Genomic DNA, 18,390 nt, shown 5'->3' on the forward strand with positions numbered 1-18,390 from the left:
TTTGGAATAAAGTCTTGAGAGAAGATAAATGAGGAATAATTCTTCTCCCTTTCTCAGATTACACTACACCCAGGCATTCGATAACTGTATCATACACCTCTAGTGCAAACACTGTTTTTCACAGAATGAATAATTAACTTGTGTAACCTGGTTAAGCAAAATATGATACAGGCTTTTGACCTCTGAGAGTGGCAATAATAATACTAATAAAACACACCGAATTACCTTGTTTTTCTTTGCACATAATATATCTATGAAACTACTGACTCAAAAAGTCCAGATAGAGCCAGAGGAGTCATTGCTCTGGAATGGACACCGGGCTCTGGAAACTACTTGCACCATCATCTGGTAATTTCCTCCCACAGGTACTGCTTTTGGGAGCTTGGACCCTTATTGTTGTCAGCCCAGTAAATTCTTCACAAGACAGTGTATCTAAAAAGAAGACATTCAATGCTACATGGGATAAGAAAAAGCTCTTTTATTCATATCGCAGTACATTCACAAGCCATAACAGATACCAGCGCTCCTCTATAGGGAGCTGCACATAAATATAATGAGCACTCATTAGTCCAGAGTTTACAGTCAGAAGCCGTAGCTCTGCAAGTGACTGCAGACTGCACCTGCCCCACTGAATTCTCTCATTTCATCTGCACAAACTTGCATCTGATTAGCTGAGAAGAGCAACATTACTCATCCTCTTTAAAAGCAGAGGAAGCATCAAGTATTATGCAGTAATAGGAACACAGAAAACATAGAAGAAATAATTTAAAAAATACATAGATAACCAGTACAGAATCTTATTCTAAGCAAACAGACATTTAAATCATTACCTGACCATAGAGAGGGCTCCTGAAGGCTACAATGCTCTTCTCAAAAGTGGACTTCATTTTAACTGCAATTACCTGGCAGTCTTACAGTTGCATCTTTTCTCCCCTGTATGTGGCAAGTATCACAAAAATATGCAAATTCACTTTCTATCTCATCCATCCAGAGGTTAACTTTCATATCATGTCATAGGAGGATCTCTTGCACATCCATGCAGCACACTACTTCCCCCTTCATTAACTTGAAACCCAATTCATAATTTTTGTTTCCTGATTTCCATTCATTTTAGGATGCATACTTCCAAGATCCCGATTGTACAAATTCTCTGTATTTATAGGAAAGTTTCACTGTTTCTTCATGCTGCCTCAAGCTGGAATTGCAAGCAGTTAAATACCTGAATGAGCTAGTAAGAAAATCAAATCAGAATAAAAAATTATCTCACAACAACTTAAAATGTGTAAGCATAGTTGTACAAAGAAAATTTCCATGGTATTTCACAGATGTGAAGCTTCACAAGCTACAATCTTGTTATGAGAAATAATATATAGAATATTCTAGCCCATTTCTTCTAATAAATAGCTTACACAACAACAACAAAAATTAGTAATCCTCACAGGGCAAATACAATATGTACATCATACACTAAACTGCATTACGAAAAATAATAATAATAATAATAATAATAAAATTATAAACTACATAATGCAATCATAAACCAAAGTTTTAATTTATTTTTCTCTGTAATTTATTCGTGTTGTTCATTACTGTATTGAAATGTCAATAAGCTTTGTTATTTTATGTAAGGAATATTTTTCCTCCTGTACATAAAAGAAAAAACTTATCATTTGGAAAAGCAAAAATAAAATACTGAAAATATGTGAATCTTTTTAGATTATAATTCAGTCTTTTTTTTTTCTACACTTAGTTTTTCTTGTATAATGGTATGAATAGGACATATTTTTAAGTACTGCACAAAGAATAAATACCAAAAACATTCCCTGGAGAATGCGGGCATCGATCCCGCTACCTCTCGCATGCTAAGCGAGCGCTCTACCATTTGAGCTAATTCCCCATCTGAAAAAAAAACTTTGAAACATAGACTTGTGCACTCCAGACTTGCTGATAACAACACAACCATTCCTGATTACAAATTCACTGTGTCTTGCTGAGTCATTCTTTCTACTCACCAGCAGCTGACAGCAACTCACAGCTGGAATCATGCAGTGTATATTCCAGCATGTATGCTACCAGAATAATCTTAATTCATTTCTGTTATAACACAAGTCTTTGTTATTCAGCTGGTTTCATATATGATGGTCTCCAAAATATTGACCTATATAAGGAAAAAATAAAAAAAGGTGTTATTATAAAAAACTTGTATTGAATAACTGTTCCAAATTCAACACGAAAACCCAAGTTCTTTCCAATTTTGAAGGTGTACACATGAAAAAAATGGTCCAGGAAACGTTTAATAAGTGAAAAATATTACATAGCTGACTGAAATGGTTTTATAATCTAAATGTATACACATATATTTATCTAAGGAAGCACGAATAAATAAGGGAGCAGGCTGGATGGTGGTATTTTGGTAGCTCCCCAAGCCGTCCCTTTTCTGACAGGCTGTACAGCTTACAAGCCAGGCGGGGTTGCCCTGCTCCTGCCACCTTCCTTTCCCCTCCTCTGGCGTTCTCTGTAAGGAAAAGACACGGAACGTAACGATTTAAATGGGAAAAAGGAAAAAATACATATATATAAATATAAGACCATCTCCACTCCGGTGGTCAGGAAGCTGAGAAATTCAGACTTGGGCCGCGAGGCGGCAGCAGGGGCGAGGCAGCCTCCCTCAGGGCCTGGCCCCACTTCCTCAGCAGCTTGTTCCCCTTCTACACACACCGTCCTCGGTGCCCCCCAGCCTCCCTGCCTTTCTCCTTTTCTCCTGGGCTTTCTCCTTTTCCACTCCCTCCCCCGAGGCCAGCAGGTGACACGAAGCCTAAAGCTGGGATGAGGGAGTCAGGCAGGAGACCAAAGCAAGAGGCGCCTTGAGCTTGAGCTCAACCGTGACGTGTTGCTGTTCTGTAACAAATTCCACGTGAATATTATTCATCGACACGGGTTTTAGAGTTTAACCAAACCCAGGCTGCCTTCCACTTTACACTTCCCTGTTGTTTTAACAACAGAAGTCCTCCAAGTATCTCTGAAATATAAGCTTGCTACTGTACCTAAAACGATGCACTCAACAAGAATTGACACTCTGGTTCTCTGCAGGGCGAGAAGAATTCACAATTTTTCCCTAGTTTTACATGGTAGTTACTGTACTTTTGAGCTCTTCTCTGTAGGTAATAGGTATTCCTGCATGTACACCTAAATTATACAGCACATTAGCCACCATAAGGTGACACCCTGTTACTAACAACTTCCATTTTTCCACTTACAGAGGCAAGGAGATCATTCTTGCGCTGCATTAGTGCTACACCAGACAATTAATTTTAGCTAAGTTAAGCCGTGTTTCTCACTCCACAGAATATGACAACAGAGCAGAAGGCATTACTCACCCATCAAGCCGAAGTCTAGCTAAGGGAAAAACAAATCAGATGGTGAATGGATGTAAGATTGCTACCTGACTGGTTTCTAGCTGGCCTGCCTGGTTTTCATGTTGCCTTACTGGCTTTTGATGACAACAAATGGGCTGGCTTATGTACATTAGCACTAACATGACGGATTGCTTGGATTGCAATTCAGTTGTTTCTGGAGCGGGATTCTCAGACAAGTGGCAACACAAAGCTGGAATAATTGAAAGCAACTCGCTCTCTTTATTCTGTACAGCAGTTATTTGCATGGTGCTTGAAAGGCTTTAGTGTTGATCTGCTACAGATTTCATGATTGTGCCAGCCACAAGAAAACGGCATGTGGAACAAAGAATAATGGTATTTGGAAAGGATGTAGTTAGCTGTCAGCTCTCTAATACTATGAACAGTTCTAGTGAGAATAGGAATTAGAAATAAAGCTGTTGTGAAATTAACTGTTTTTAAATTTAAGCTGTGTTACATGCATTTTTAAAAAATACTAAAACTAGTTCTGACAGAGTTAAATACCATTCTTATTTTTTGTTTTTGTTTTCATTTGTTTGTTGGGGGGGACGGATGGACGGGGGGGCAGGGGTTATGAATGTTTGTGCGTCATTTCTGAATGTTTTTTGGATGTTTTAAGATTAACAATCGTGTTAAATTGATGTATCTGTAGCTCTTGTGAAGTAAAGAGATATCTTTTCAATATAAATAATTCATTTTCCTATGCCAGCTGCTATAACATACAAAGAAGATTCAGCACATTTTCTGCACTCAAAACACTAGAGGGAAAACAGAATAGCTTTTGCTATCTCAACAACTCCTCTTTCTTATGAACGTTAATTAAACTAATTAATCAACTACTGTGAACACAAAACTTGAGTAGGCCATTGGAAGGCACCAAATCAGACATCTGTGAAAAAAGTGAAGTCTGGATAGTTACAAGAAAAACTAGAAAAGCTGCATCTGTATTTCTCACCTGCAGAAGCTTTCTTACAGAAAGCACTTCACTGGTAGTAGCAACTGTGATATAAAATCCCGCAGAAGTAAGGCATATGTTTTTCATGTGACCTTATTTATGCAAATTCAGTCACCTTTAGGACTCTCATCTGGGCCTAGGAGTACCTTAATCATCTGTAGGAATTTAGAGTAAGGTAGCTAACCAATGTTAATTATTCCAAGGTAAAGGTCAATCACCTTTAGTAGTGATGACAAAGATCATAGTTCGACCAGACATTCCTGAGTAACCAGAAGACTGGTTTTATGTTTTTCTCCATTACCTTAGAACAACAACATAACTTGTATTTATCTTTATCTTTTGAAAAGATGAACCTTTCATGACATAAAGTTCTTTAGAGATGAAGATTAGAGATTCTTTAGGTACAATCAATTCAAATGCTGCTATAGTCTTAATTGACTGGTTAACAATTCAAAGCCTGCATTGATCCTGTATAAGTGGTACTATATACCATTATTTCAGAACCTTTTATTTGAGAAGTATTGAAGTAGCTGAAATTTTACTAACAATATTTAGCCAAAGGAGGACTCCTGAGCAACAGAAAGGCGTGAGCTTTTGTCATCAGAAAACTATCTTGGCTTTTGCCTGAAGAAAATTTTGAGTTTCTTGTTTCTCCCTCATTTTTTTTTAGAAAAAAAAAATATTTAGCAATATGCAAAGACAGTAAAGTTACAAATGCACAACAGATGGGCTACTGCCAAAATTTTCAGAGACTCCAAGGAACTGAGACAGATGGGAGCAAGCTGGAGCAGCAAAACCTACATAATTTGAGCAGCTGTGCTGGAAGGAGAGATCAACGGTGGGTTTTCCCATCCTCGTGAAAAATGGCCTTTGCTTGCTAGCAGTTAACCTGATGTCTGGTGTTGACACTTGAGAGATCAACATTTTTCTTCTGTAGAACAGGGCAAGTTTTTACAGTTTACAAACCAGCCCTATGTTTTATAGTCTCTTTAAGAAGGAAAAAAAATATGAAAATAACAGGGAAAGATATATTGTATATCCAAGTAATTTAAAGAGTCACGCTCCCAAGTGCCATCAACTACCAGGAATGTGTTTATGACATAACAATTCCATCCTCCGTAAACATGGATTGATATACATATTTTTAAATTACTTTTTCTAACCTTCACCTTCACTGCAATGCCTTAAAAATGCATGGACGTAAATCTAATTATGAATTTACATGTTTAAAAATTTACAAAAAGGTATTTTTGCTTATTTAAAGGTCTATACACTTGGCTGCAATTTTTGCTACTTTGGCCATCACATGTGAGAAACCTAGGGCAAAACCTGGTCTTGCCAACACTGCCTTCCCTATCCCTGAAAAGTCCAGTAGGCAGCTGTAACATTGGGTTGGTTGGGAGGGAAGATAAGGGCTGGATGCCATGAAATGCCCTCACCGTACAGGCGAGGCTGTACTTTCGGAGACTTACCGACTGGCCCAGCGATAACATCAGGAGCTAGGATGTGCCTGAGGTATGGTGTCTCTCTGTGCGTGTGATGGTGAACCTCTCCTCCCAGCTGTTTCATCACCTCACATGAAGAAGAAAAAAAAAAAAAAAAAGGAATTGGGGTGTTGGAGGGAAGAGTTATGCTGGTGAGGTGCTGCAACAGAAGGTTCCAGCACCGGGTGGAGCTCTGTCAGCTTCTGAGGGCGGGAGGAGGAGAGCCCCCGGGTGTGGGTTTGGTGTCTGCCTGAGCAGCCCTCGAAGGAGAGGAGGTTTGTGTGCAGTCTTTTCTGTAGTCTTTTCCTCGTAGAAAACTGTGGGTTTCATAGTGTAGTGTTTCTGGGGTTAGGGCATGCTGGCTCTGAGGAGGGGGTGCAGGTAGGTGCCCTCAGCTGGCAGTGTTAGTGGGGTGGCCCTGGGGGTTCTTCTGTGGTGCTGCCATGGCTCAGGCTCCGGCTTCCAACACCTTGCACCCATTTTGTATCGTGTTAGTTTAATAGCTGTTGTTTCCTTTCTCTTCTGATGCTGCTCAGCTGAAGTTTGCTCAGTGTATTGTTATTATGATTTCCTGAGCAGAAATCATAAAAGTTGGTGTGTATTGTATCCTTTCACTAAATTCTGCTGTGTGTTTGTGTGGTGAGGCACATGCAGGATGTTTATTTCATGCGAGAATGTGGCAAAAAGAGAAGTAAGCTGCGAATAATGGTGACTTTTTAACTGGAATTTGAGAGATGTGATTTTATGATGTTACGGAAGTGCAGTATGTGAGATGTGTTAAAATCATATAATTAAAGTCTAGCCCCTCATTTTTTTCTGTGGAGAAGACGTAAACCAGCTTTGTAGGTGGGGAAATACTACCTGAAGATGTATTTTCTGCTGTGTTTCTGTTTAAACTGAACACAAAGAGGAGCTGCTGTAGGTCACTGTCTGTGTGTGAAAGATGGAAACAAGCTCAGGGATGTTGCTGCTGCTTGAAAATCTTACTGGAGGCTGAGCACCAATGCCCCTGTTCCAGCACAGACTAGTCCTCTGTCTGCAGTAGTACCAGTAAAGACAGCAAAGTCCAACTGATACTAAACAGGTTTTATAAAGCAGAGTAATTTTTTTTTTATTTTAATTACAAAAGCCGTTTTTTTTCTATTTAATCAGAAATACATCTGATATTTGTCTATATTAGATAGAAGTAGTAAACTGGGCTCTTTGTGGTGCTCAGTTGATCTTTCCAAATTTAAAGCAGAAACCAGAAGTGTTAAAATACACATTGGATGGACGCTATTTCAAAAAACATTTACCTAAATTTCAGAATAAATTTCTAGTCAAGAGAAAATAGAGGGAAGAACAGGAAAAGAAATGACGTGATTGATGAGCAGGGCAAGGGTGTGCTTTGAAAGGTAAAACCTCATTCTTCAAAATGTTGAAGACTGTATATAAACAAGGAAAATGAGATCATAAATTCTCATCCAATGTAAAAATGTCAGTGGAAAAATAGTTTAAAAAAAAAAATTGATTTTTTTTTTCTTAAGGTTGTCAGGCAGAAATATAGAAAGTCTGTCAAATAAATAGACAAGGTGTAAAAGCAGCATTCTGGGAGAGGAAGAAAGGGGCAAGGTAGAAGGAAATAGATTACATTCCTGTATTCTTGTTCATTATAAAGCCTAGGGCCTATTGGTGCAGGGAATGTGGTGGAGGGAGTGTCTCAGGTTCAAGTAGTAGAAGAGGTTAAAGAATATATTATTTTCTTTAAAATATATATAGTAAAGAAAATTGCCAGAACCGGTGTGTGCAGTTGAGTTGTAAGCCTGAGCCTGTGTGGGCTTCCCTTAACTAAGCTGTGTAGCTGTGCTTTACCATTCAGAAGCAGGCATAATGTAACCAAGTTCCTGCCTGGGCTGCATGGACACAGGGATAATAGTAAGACAAGTAGAAAGGTACTGTTTGTTTGCTTACAATATAGGTATTTTTAAGTCTTAGTTGACTTTTACTCAGAAAGAATACTAACAAAAAAAAAAGGGGGGGGGTAAATCTGTAAGGTTTACTGAGCTTTTTTTTTTTTTTTTCTTTAATCCCTTTGAAATAGTTAATAAAATGCTGAGAGCTACATATTCCTGTCTGTTGGAGAATCGTGTTATTTTGTGAGAGATTTTAGATCATCTATTTTTGTCAATCATATGGCGAGCAGAAGGCATTTGGGCTAAAAGAAGGAAAAAAATATTGAGTGGAATTTCTAGTAATCAAGCCAGCTAATGTAGAGCTATTTCATTTCTTCATTTCTTTAGTGTTTTGAAATGTACAGTGCCATGACTGGCATAAATCCAAGTCACTTCTGAAAGTGGGATTTATGTCACCCTGCTGCTCTGGAATGTTCTCATCATAACAAAATGCTGTGTTTCTAGGTACTGCGTGACTAAATAAAGCAACTTCTGAGTCTTTCAGAGCTTTTTTTCCACAAAAATACAACTGGTCATGCAAAAACGTCATAGGGTAGAAGTCCCAGCAAGCTTTCTTACTTCTCCAGACCTATTGACCACTGTCTGTGAGACAGCTGCAGGAATGTCTATGGTAGCTGCAAAATAATTGCAGCTGTAAGAACATAATTATTTTCTACAAATGAACTTCAGGTGCTTCTATCTAAGCTGATTGAGTTTTAATCTCAGAGAGAAAAATATTTTTTTCCCCAAAGCAGCTGTGTCAATCAGACTGAGGGAGGGAGCAAGTAACAAGTTTGTTAATGGGAGAGATGAGCGAGTGTTAGACATTTGGCACAGGGGTTTGTGGTTAAACTGCTGGTCCTCATCAGGCAGGGAGAGAATTGGGATCATGGATGCTGCAAAAGCATTTAACAATTTCAGAAAGTGAGGTTAGTGCTGGTGATATATAACTAAGGGGAGTGCTGGCTGGTGAATTGCAGCTCTTCTCTCTCTGGTCAGTGATAATTAGCATCTTGCTGCTTCACCTCTTTGGTTCTCCTGCCTCCTCTAGAGGATTCTGTTTGCTCTTCTTTTTGTTATTAGATGTACTGTTCCTAAAATAGTAATATTTCCAGAATACCTTTGGGTTTAAAAAAAAAAAAAAAGCTGGATTTGTCCACTGTTGTTTTATCTTAGAAGTGTTGTTTTATCTTGCAACTGCAGGTCTACTTGGGCTTCTCTTGGTTAAGGTGTTCAGAGGTTTTCTGTGCTGTTTTTGGAAGCAGTATGCATCCTGAAACATGTCGTGCTGTGACATTTCTAAAATCCTAACAACATTTGAGTTCTGGTATCCAGAAACTACAGATATCATTATGGTTATTGGGCAAAGGAAAAGAAGAAGGAAGGGACTTCTATTGCTAAAGGATGGTCTATGTGACTTGTCCAAAACAGCTGAATGTTCAGGAATTAAAACATTGTCATTCATAAAAAATTTTTAACACTGCCAGTGGAACTTTCAAGAAAAGTAAGGAGATTGTGTTTTGCATTAAAGTATCTCCACAGAACATCCTCATCCTTTCTAGAGTTAGTACTTAAAACCATTTCATAGATCTGTAAATACAAATGTAAACACGGGATGCTTTGCTTTAAATATTTTTCTGTGAACTACTTCTGAACTTAATTCTCAAGGTTGAACAGGTGACAGTAAGTCTGCAGGAAATGGCGTACGAGTAGTTGCTTCTATGTTAAGTTAGTATGATCAGAGTACCAAATACTTTAAACACTGAATATTTTTAAAGGGTTTTAACCAAGTTAATTGCTTGCCTTTCCATTACTGCCTGCTTTTTCTTTGTATCCATTTCATTGTCACTTTCCGACTGCCTAATAAGCAAGCAGTTGGTCAGTGATTAATGTGACACACACAAATTATGGCAGTTGTCAGCACTCTGAAGCAGCAGCTATTTGGGCAAAGCTGTTCCTTGTGGCTTCGACCCTCCAAGCTGAGTGACAGGATATAGAGATTGTGGATGTGAGAGGCTAAAACCCGTGTTGGTATTTGAGTGTTGTGGCGATGAGATTGTCAGTCACAACAGGTTAACAAACCTGCGTGTTCCAGTTCTAGCAAAGTAGAGCTCTTTTGCTTGCTTTATTTCTAATTTATATCATAATTCACTTATAGCATAATCATAAATGATTTTTTATGATCACTTTAGGAGAGAAGACTCTGGTAATTGACTTCAAATAACAGCAAATGTTCTGTTTTCTCCGTGTTTTCAGACTCTGATCCTGCAGAGCTGAAACCAAAGCACTGGACAGAACTTTCCATGCTGTTTCACTGCAGCCATGATTTTATAATTATTATCATTTTTTACTTTTTAATTACATGTGTCTGATTTGTATATGTATATGTGAGTGCGCTTGTGTATCTGGTAGTACAGTCACCCCTTAAGAGCTCCCAAGAGAGGCAGGTAACAGCAACTATTATTTTGTTTCTCGAATGCTCCTTTTGCATCAGAGCTTTTTGGTTTTGTCCCTTGTGTAACTTGGGCCCTGAGCTCTATTGCCACAAGAACAACTGGAAAACCTGCCGCTGTGTTCTGCAGTCACGTCTGCTAGGTTGTGAAATGTGGAAGTGGCTAAAGGCACTTGGCTCACGATCTTCCACTTCGGAAGTGGAGTTTCCTGGAAGCAGGCAGAATTGCTTGGTGTGAACATAAAGCTGTGATTGCTTAGAAGCACAGCCCTGCTGTTACCCAGATGCAGCTCCGCTGAGTTCAGCCAAGGAGTCCGGCTTTCTGGCTAGGCCAAATTTCCCCCCCCAAGGCTGTCAAGACCAGTTTGTTAAAGCGAAGACCTAATTGTTTTGGCATCGCACTGGAAAGGGGTGGCCTGCTATCCCCCACCGAAAGTGCTGAGGGTAAGAAATCGGTCTGGAGTGCTGTTAGGGTGCAAATTCCAGGTGAGTTTGGTCTGACAGCACAGCTTGTCCCTGAGGGCAGCAGGTCGCTGTGGCTGGTACATAGCGAGCCCGGGCGGCCCCTGGCGGCCAAGGGGAATTAGCTCAAATGGTAGAGCGCTCGCTTAGCATGCGAGAGGTAGCGGGATCGATGCCCGCATTCTCCAGGGAATGTTTTTGGTATTTAATCTTCGTGCAGAACTTAAAAATATTTCCTATTCGTACCGTTATACCCCCCCCAAAAAAAAAACAGGTGACAGTAAGTCTGCAGGAAATGGTGTACGAGTAGTCGCTTCGTTTGCCGCCTCCAGCAGTTCCCTCTATAGCCACGAGGGAATGTTTCCTGTTTTTTTTTTTTCCATTACCAGTCATAATGTTTTTCTTTTCTGCTTTGGGAGAGACATTTGTAAACTTCTGTTTTCTCTAACATTGTAGGAGATGCCTGCGCACACAGACAAAAAATGCACATAAAAAATACATTCCTATTGACAGGTTTTAAGGAGTGAAACAAAAGCACCCTGACAGGTAGCACTGCCTCTTCTGCTTTTTGGCCACGATACAACTTTTGTACCCTATTATGCTGTAGGGCTTTTTAAAATACAGACACATTTTCCCAAAGCAGTTTTGTAAGGATTAAAATAAACCAGTTTTAGTAAGCGTGTGCAGAGTGTTAATGGCTTAAGCTGTTAACGTTGATCAGAGTGCCTTTTAGAGTGCAAATCGTTTTCTTATAAAGGGTTGAGCAAGAAATTGAATGAATTATTATTACCTACTGCTGTGCTTCCTTACAGACAATTTTGGTAACTTTACATATAACCAAGAAAAAAAAATCACACACTAAAAGCCAATGAAATGATCAGAAGTTAATTTTAGTTGCTGTTACAGAATAACATTGCTTTTTTTTTTTTAGATTTCACAAGTGTGGCCCGCTTATTGAAATTTCTTCACGTTCAGTTTGTCTCATGAAATGGTGTCTGTCACCAGATACGTATTTTCTTTCACAAACTTGAGGAATTTATGGAAGAAAAGCTTTATCTTCGTGAAACACTGGGGTTGGTCAAAACACTGGAGAATGCGGGCATCGATCCCGCTACCTCTCGCATGCTAAGCGAGCGCTCTACCATTTGAGCTAATTCCCCTTGGTGAACACTACCGAGAGTGGCCGCACTTCTGCAAAATCGCTCCCAGCTGCTCTCGTTGCTCCCCTTTACTGGGCTGGTTGGCTTATCCTGGAGCGCTGAATCGTTGGTGTGCTTATGTGCAAGGTCTGGTAGCTTATAAGTCAGAGTGTTCACCCAACACAGAAGAAGCCGTGCTGCTGATGCACTTTCTGCTGTGTTACTTTGATAAAGTAATACTTGGGCAACACCTCCACTAGTGTTTTTGTAGGAAGACAAGAGAACTGTTTTGTTTTTTAATTCTTACAATGCAGATACCGAAAGGCTTGTAAATGTAGAAAGTACACTGATAGTAGTCACTGAATGGCAATTTTGTTTTTCAGGTCTTCCTTTATTTTCTGTTAACATTCTACTTAGCTGTATGTAAATGATAAATATCACAGTTCAAACACTCATTCTTTTCATAGGTTGTGGAAATAAAGTACTCGTTTATCTCAACCTGCTAAATTATATTCTAGGTATGTCTACCTTTCTGTATTGACTTTGATGATTCAGATACAATAGTATGGCACCTTAAATATATGGGGTCACTAAAAACACTTCAGAAATAGAAGAAGTCAGGTGTGGCCAACCAACAAATTCCTTGGGAAGTTATTTAGGAAAAAGGCTGCTGTGGATTTGTGAGAGGCTGTGGGGGTAAAATACAATGCGAATGACAGCATCCTCTCAGAAGAAAATAAATTTTGAAATTAAATATCAGCTAGTTAGAACTTGTATAGAGTAAGATTGTGTTTAAAAACTAGCACAATACAGATTCAGGATGGGATGTGGAACTGAAACTGCTTTAGTATCACTGCAAATACTCTCCTATAACTTACATTCTTCTACATTTCCTCAATCTCCATGCAATAATAGATAAAGATTTGTTCTTACAGCTCCTTGCAGTACCTTGTAACTGACTGTATCGGCCTCGTTGGAGTAAACTGGAAAACAAATGTGCAGAAGTGTTTTGAGTCCTTCCCACATCTCAGGCCAGGTGATGGCCCACGGCAGATCTGCAGCTTGGATCTTTCCCATGTGGAATCTCACAAGGTTTGCCTCCATTTACAGTTTCCTTTATCTACCCTGTGCAACCTGAATCAGTTTGAAAATGGCAGATGACCTCTCTGTACTTCTCATCAGCAAATCTCTCTGCTGCCACTGACATGGCTAAGGCTTGGAAAAGCCAGCTCATAGTTTATTTGATGCCTAAGTCAGATAAGGGTGAGGGAAGACCTCTGCAATAGTGCTATTTCCGTTCATTAAAAATGTCTATTTCATTTTGACAGTCCATTGTTTTGTGATCTTGATTTGTTATGATTGCCAAGTTTTCATGTAAGAAGATGAGTAACACTTTGTAACTTCTCCTTTAGGTTGGGAGAATTTCCTTACCCACATTGCTGCAAATAAGCCGACCTTTTTATTTCTTTTTTCTTCTCTGTCCTATGTTTCAGCTGAGAAGGCCTCACGTATGCATACTTGCGTTCAGTGTGGATAACTTCAGTGCGTCTGCTTGGCAATGCTAAAACAAACTCATACAAGCTCGTATTACCTGCTTGGACTTCTGCTTTCTAGGCAGTTGTTGTAGGGGACCCCTGGGTAAATGCAAGTTTTGCATTATCTTTAAGCTGCTCCAGTGCACCGTGACGTTAGTCACAGAACTAGTGGCCTCATCAAAACAGGGTAAATCTAGTGTGAGTGGGTGGCACTGAAGGGCTGCAGGCCCTGAGTTTGTCATGTAAAGGAGCATGAAGTGCCTTAGCATGTGACTGAGAGTTCATAGGGAGATCGTGTTTGACTTTTAACCCAGAAGCAGCCTGTCTTTTGGAACTTCTCCCTCATTCCTTCTCTTGCCTTTCTCTCAAGGAAACATCGAAACTTAGGAAAAACTTGAGGAAAACTTGAATCTTAGAGAAGGATTGATGCAGTGACAAGCATAGTAGAAAACCTCCTCAAACAATAACAAGTAAATAGCACTATTTCACCCCTTATATAGATGCCTTATACAGCGAACATTACAGGGAGAAGGAGCATGCATCTACGGTTGAGTGAAGCAAAAAGTGGTATGTATGTTTTACAGTTACTGGGGATAAAACTGTTATCATGATGGTAGATCTGTCATGAATATGACATGAGCATGCAGTGTGCTTCTATACCCAGAAGTATGAACGTGTAAATGTGTCCTGCAAGGTGCAGTAATGCTTTCTGCAGTTTCCCATCATAATAACTGTTTTACTCATCCTGTTTTACTCCATAAATACACTCCTAAATGTTACCAACTTAAACTTTGTGTTTGAGCCAGTGACATGGAGTGCATTTTTTTTAATTATGGTCTTGCAAGATACCAATTATTCCAAGGAATATGATCTCCTTTACTTTGCTTCCCCCTCTGCCCATCACAGAAGCAGAAGCCACCTCACTTGCCCTAAGATTTCGTATTTCTTTTGTATTGTGCTTTCTTAATTATCCCTGGCATCTCAGAGCGGGGGAAAATATAGACAAGCGCAAGGTCAAGTAGTAGTATGAGCTCTGAACAACAGCCTTGGGGTTACTACCCACGATAAAGGAGCAGTCACTGAAGGCTGTTTGTATTTGCGACTACTAAAATCTGTGGTTGCAGGGTAAAATAGCACTGTGGGGGGGGAATTAGCTCAAATGGTAGAGCGCTCGCTTAGCATGCGAGAGGTAGCGGGATCGATGCCCGCATTCTCCACTGTCATGTTTTGGTTGTGGTGGGAGAAACCAGTTCACTACAGGTGTTTTCGTGTATTGAACGGGAGTTTTGAAGTGAGATAAACCATTATGTGTATAGATGTTCATGCTTGCTTCTCAGATGCCAAGTAAGTAACTCACCAAGTAAATTTAAATAGTGACATGTTTTAAAAATATATAAATAGAAATTGACTTACCAGTTTGGGGTAGGGGTTTAAAATGCCCAAAAGTAATTCATCCCAAGAATTGCAAGCAATTTTTTTGTTGTTTTTGTTTTTAATTTTATACACCTGGAAAGCATGTTTTTTTCTGTGTTGCCTTGTTTTCTTTACCACTTTGTTTGGAAATACTTAAATGAAGTATTAAAGATTTGATTTTATAAACTTGTTGTGAAATTGCAGTTGATGGTGTTTTCACTTACGGAGAGACCAGTGCAACAGAGGAGAAATAAAATAAATAAATGTATTTAAAATCTGCAGTTCCATATACTCTTGATGCTCGAGGTTTTATGTTCCCTAATAATGATAAAAAGTGGGGGAATTAGCTCAAATGGTAGAGCGCTCGCTTAGCATGCGAGAGGTAGCGGGATCGATGCCCGCATTCTCCAGTGTTTTGTCGAATAATTAGAAACTAGTAAAACAAAATATGTAACTATTTCAGTTAAATGCTAATTTTCTTTTAATCAGAGCAAAACTGAATTCCTTCTTTCCTTCTTTGGTGTGTGCTGCTAACAAAATCAAGCTTATGTAACTGTCTATGTTAGTTCTCTATCCTAACTGAGCTGTACCTGGTCAATTTAAGTCAAATTTGGCAGAAAGACAGAATTCTGCGATACGAAGTTCTTACAGGCTTGATGAAAAACACTGGGTGAATGTTAGAAGGTTAGAGACCTGAATCAGTGTCTCTTCTCCAGCTGTCCAACAAGGACATTTAAGAATTTTTGTTCTTCCCCAGCTGTCCGTTCTGGTCCCAACCCAGAAACACAGCATCTTCTTTTCCTTTAAGGCTTTTGTGAAGCTGTAGTGTGAGCTGGGTCAGGGAGCCAATTCAAGTTTAAGCCTAAAAGTTGTTACCAGTCTTACCACTTCTTCTAGGTAAGATCTTGTAGGCCTGTGTCCTACAAAAACATGCTGCAGCTGCTGTCTTTTAGCTATGTGCAGGTTACAGTAAACCTAAAATCAAAGGCTTCTTAGCCTTCTCTCCTATTTTTTTTTGTCAGAGTTGCTTTTAGAAGAAGCTAGTGCCTGCCACACTTGTATTAGAGCTTTGGTGATAACCTTGACCAAACTATTTGATTAACTGACTTCGAACACCTTATTAGTTCCTTCTGATCCTTCTCCAGAGGTGGTTTCTTCGTGCTGCACTTGGCCCTGAGCCTTCCAGAAGCACCTGCATGGCTTTTTAGATATTAGTGAGCTAAATCTGCTGTGTCAGAAGTAAGCACCTTAAGGTGTGCGGAAAGTCCTACTAATTTCTTCACATCTTCTGTCAGTTTATGGCTGAGGAAGGAAATAATGCATGCAACTAGCAAAACACTGTTGTTACTCCATTTCTTGGCAGGTCTCCTTAGGCTGAAAACTTACCCTTCTCCTTGAACTCCTGGGTCTTCCTAAAATAGCATGTACAAATCTTAGTAGACAGGATCCCCAGAATTGTCCTCCTGAATATCATTATTCTGACAGCAGATGTGACTTTAACTACTACATACTTACGATGGTGTGTTCTCAGACACGTCTTGCCTTTGGTCTGGCCTTTTGCTTTGCTCAAACGCTGGCTGTTGCACCCTAGCAAGGACTAACAAAGGAGTGTTAATTAAACGTGTTGCAACTCTGATCCCTTAACAAGAAATTGTGCTGGTAAAAGCCGGTTTTATACAAGGAAAAAGATACGTATGGTAACAGTTACAAGAAAGTTGGAACACAGAACCACATCAAAAACCTGTGGGTTTTATTATCAGGTTTATAAAGGAAATAATTTAATCTGAAGATGCAGCAGAGCTCCCAGAACAAGTGGTGGATATATTGCAGTGGTTCCCTCCTAAGACTTCCTCTCAATATGCTATTTGGAAATTCAGCTCTTCAATAGAAAAGGTGCTCAAATTTAGGGAAAAGCTACCCAAACCCACTCTTTACCCCATCTGGTTGAGAGGTGGGACGTAAACAAGAGTCATGGATCAAACCAAGTGGATGTTTTCTCTGTTATCAAAATACAGGACACTGAGGGAGTGTTTTAGGGTTCAACAGAACATTAAATAATTATTTAAATAGGTCCCCTGTTCAGATTTTATGACTATTTTGAAAATATGTTTTGCACTAGCAAATACACTATTTTCCTTCTCAATTTGTAGTCCACAGATGCCAGTCACACTGGGAGCCTGGCTGTAGTTAGTCTATAAACAAGCTGTACTCCTGAAACCTTACAACTTAAATTAAATAGCTTTTTGGTTTTGAGCATTAAATAATTCAAGCTGGTGCTAGGCTAAATGTAAATGTTGTTATAAAGCAGCCGTAAAAACTGAGGCTTGGATGACAGCTTCCACATTGACTGTTAGTTTACCTAATGGATGATGAATATCATGCTTTTTGAGTGAACTACGCATGCATTTTTTCAAGACTATGTGTGGTCTTGCAGTGCCAGTAACAAACAACTGCAAATTGCTTACTTTCTTCAGTCCGTAGTGCTGTATCCAGATGGTAAGTTACACAGCAGCTCTAACATAACGACTTTACAGTAACACACTCCACAAGCGGGATAGAATTGGTTCCATGACCAGCTATTTGACATGCAACCTCCAGTACGATTTCTTCTTTTCCAGAAATAATCCTGGAAGCTGTAGTTCCTTCTAGGGAGATAAAACTGGAATTCCACAGCGACTGCCAAAATTAAAAATGAAGCTTGATGAGGCTGACTTAGAACATGGTCTTAAGGGGTATATTATTTGAGGTGTGATGGCCAGAGGATAACCCTGACAGATCACCCTCACCTAGGACTTCACACCATCTGCTCTTAGTGAAGAACTTAAAAAAAACAGTCATGATTAGGATTCAAGTCACTTTCAAATCAAGTATTATTCCAGGGAAATGAAGCATACCTTTGAAACCAGTAACAGTGGTAGCAGGTGACATTTTTGAGTGTATCAGCTTGTCTTAGTTTTCACCCCCCTAGAGTACCTGGTGATGGCATCGTGCGCTAGAAAAATAGAACTTTACCATTGCATTTCACTTAGCCAGCAGCTTTTCTTTATTATGTTAGAAAGGGGGCAGATCACTTAAGTCACTTTTAGAGGTCCTTATTTATTACAAATAATTTCTGCCCATAGGTTTGTAACTTTTTATTATGTCTTCTGTAGAACAGAACATACAAAAAACTTAAAATGCCATTCTTCTCTGTTGTTGCTGATGTTATGAATGTCAAGTTTCTGGCTGGAACTCTTCTCCCTGATCATACTTCACTGAAACTTTGAATGACTTGGGTTTAAATGAATTTAGATATAGTTAACAGCACAGGGTAAATAAAGCAGCAAATTAGGCCATACATGGAGTTTGAAACTGTCACACAGAGTAAGGAAAATATTCTCAAATCTGCTAAGTAACTCACTTAGATCTTCCTTTTGCTCTCTGTACGTTTCATTAGTGTATGGGTGTTTAAGATCTTTTATGGATTAAGATCTAATCTATTTTTCACTAAGCAAGACTGCTTACAATCATTACCATTCTATATCCGCCTAACCCCAAAGTGGCACTTGTACTCCTTGATAATCAAAAAATAAAAACACAGTTGGAAAACAAGTCAACAATTACTAT

The 18,390-nt window shown here is 39.3% G+C and overlaps 1 long non-coding RNA gene and 5 other non-coding genes across 6 annotated transcripts; 3 read left to right on the forward strand and 3 right to left on the reverse strand.

Annotated features, from left to right (window-relative positions):
• Positions 1-481: 481 nt before the first annotated feature.
• LOC137851802 (uncharacterized) lies at positions 482-4,428 on the reverse strand. The gene is made up of 3 exons (XR_011093485.1): positions 4,369-4,428; positions 2,013-2,158; positions 482-1,195 (listed from the first exon to the last, which is right to left on the reverse strand). It is a non-coding gene; the product is annotated as an uncharacterized lncRNA (long non-coding RNA).
• On the reverse strand, positions 1,825-1,897 carry TRNAA-AGC (transfer RNA alanine (anticodon AGC)). Its single transcript has one exon. It is a non-coding gene; the product is annotated as a tRNA-Ala (tRNA).
• Positions 4,429-10,812: 6,384 nt separating the features above from the next.
• On the forward strand, positions 10,813-10,885 carry TRNAA-AGC (transfer RNA alanine (anticodon AGC)). The gene has a single exon. It is a non-coding gene; the product is annotated as a tRNA-Ala (tRNA).
• Positions 10,886-11,784: 899 nt separating this feature from the next.
• On the reverse strand, positions 11,785-11,857 carry TRNAA-AGC (transfer RNA alanine (anticodon AGC)). The gene has a single exon. It is a non-coding gene; the product is annotated as a tRNA-Ala (tRNA).
• A 2,658-nt stretch (positions 11,858-14,515) lies between these two features.
• Positions 14,516-14,588, forward strand: TRNAA-AGC (transfer RNA alanine (anticodon AGC)). The gene has a single exon. It is a non-coding gene; the product is annotated as a tRNA-Ala (tRNA).
• Positions 14,589-15,121: 533 nt separating this feature from the next.
• TRNAA-AGC (transfer RNA alanine (anticodon AGC)) lies at positions 15,122-15,194 on the forward strand. Its single transcript has one exon. It is a non-coding gene; the product is annotated as a tRNA-Ala (tRNA).
• The last annotated feature ends 3,196 nt before the right edge of the window (positions 15,195-18,390 follow it).

The sequence above is a fragment of the Anas acuta genome, chromosome 2, assembly GCF_963932015.1.
Source record: "Anas acuta chromosome 2, bAnaAcu1.1, whole genome shotgun sequence".
Classification (NCBI taxonomy): Eukaryota; Metazoa; Chordata; class Aves; order Anseriformes; family Anatidae; genus Anas; species Anas acuta.